Source organism: Etheostoma spectabile, chromosome 16 (genome assembly GCF_008692095.1).
Source record: "Etheostoma spectabile isolate EspeVRDwgs_2016 chromosome 16, UIUC_Espe_1.0, whole genome shotgun sequence".
Lineage (NCBI taxonomy): Eukaryota > Metazoa > Chordata > Actinopteri > Perciformes > Percidae > Etheostoma > Etheostoma spectabile.
In genome coordinates, this window is record NC_045748.1 from 24800705 (window position 1) to 24802217 (window position 1513).

Here is a 1513-nt window from a genome sequence, read left to right on the forward strand (position 1 = left end):
GTGTGTGTGTGTGTGTGTGTGTGTGTGTGTGTTTTCTGTCTCGAAGGAACGCCTCCCACTGACTTTTTCTTTAAACAAAGGTTTTCAGCTGCCAATAAGAGGAATGGTGTTTTTCCATTGGCACTTTTGGCAACGCTGAGTCAAACGGCGCTTATTTGCCTTTACATTACCTGGGTCAAGTTCAGCCCTGACAAAGCGTAGCAACAGGTTTCACGAAAACAGAAATGGGGATGCGTTGAACACCCCCGCATGAGCTCTACATTTTATTACCACGGGTTGACACATCTCCGCTGATTGGGTATCAGCTGTGACACAGTCAATAAACGAGAGACACACCCACCAAAATAACATTACTCATAGCCCGTTTCAAACATGTCGTTCAACCAGGAAACTGTTGCAAAATGGCGATCCTAACCCGCCTCCGAGCTTTTGCTGTGAAATCTCCCACTCAAACAAGCGTGTCAACTCTTGTCTGTGCAGGAGGCCAGAGACAAAGTCTTACTGAATCGTTGTGGTTTTGAAGAGTAGTTTCTCTCCTGTGTCCCTGTTTGTACTATTTGTAGAGGTTAAAGTAGTCCTGGCATTGCTAGACCTTCCAACCAAGGTCTGACTAGTCCAGGCTAGCCAGACCTTGGTTAACCTTTATTAACCAGGCTAGTTTATTGGCATTTCTTTAAACCAATCACAATCGTGCTAAGCTCCGCTCAGAGACGCTGTGCGAGAAAAAACTCTCATTAGACAGATAGTCTAGCTAGCTGTCTGGATTTACCCTGCAGAGATCTGAGGACCCAGGTAACCATAGTCCTCAGATTGGACAGATAGTCTAGCTAGCTGTCTGGATTTACCCTGCAGAGATCTGAGGACCAGGTAACCATGTCCTCAGATTGGACAGATAGTTCTAGTAGCTCTGGATTACCTGCAGAAATCTGAGGACCAGGTAACCATAGTCCTCAGATTGGACAGATAGTCTAGCTAGCTGTCTGGATTTACCTGCAGAGATCTGAGGACCAGGTCACCATAGTCCTCAGATGGACAGATAGTCTAGCTAGCTGTCTGGATTTACCCTGCAGAGATCTGAGGACAGGTCACCATGTCCTCAGATTGTAAAGATAGTCTCTAGCTGTCTGGATTTACCCTGCAGAGATTGAGGACCAGGTAACCATAGTCCTCAGATTGGCAGATAGTCTAGCTAGCTGTCTGGATTACCTGCAGAGATCTGAGGACCAGGTAACCATAGTCCTCAGATTGGACAGATAGTCTAGTTAACTGTCTATATTTACCTTGCAGAGATCTGAGGACCAGGTAACCATAGTCCTCAGAAATCCACTGGAGGTTGGAACACCAACACAAAGGAAGAGGAAGAAAACGGACATCCGGATGAAAAGTGTTTTAATTTTTTTTTACTAATGAATTGTCCTGTTTTTTCCTTCTATTTTTTCTTCTTTCCTTTTTTCTTCTTGTTTTAATATACTAAATGCTACTATCCTATGTCTTTTTTACTGTAACTCCAACC

The 1513-nt window shown here is 44.3% G+C and overlaps 1 protein-coding gene across 1 annotated transcript in view; it reads left to right on the forward strand.

Moving 5' to 3' along the window:
- The window catches only part of dcc (DCC netrin 1 receptor), a gene marked incomplete in the record, with an annotated part of 396097 nt that overhangs the window by 304410 nt on the left and 90174 nt on the right, over nt 1-1513 (forward strand).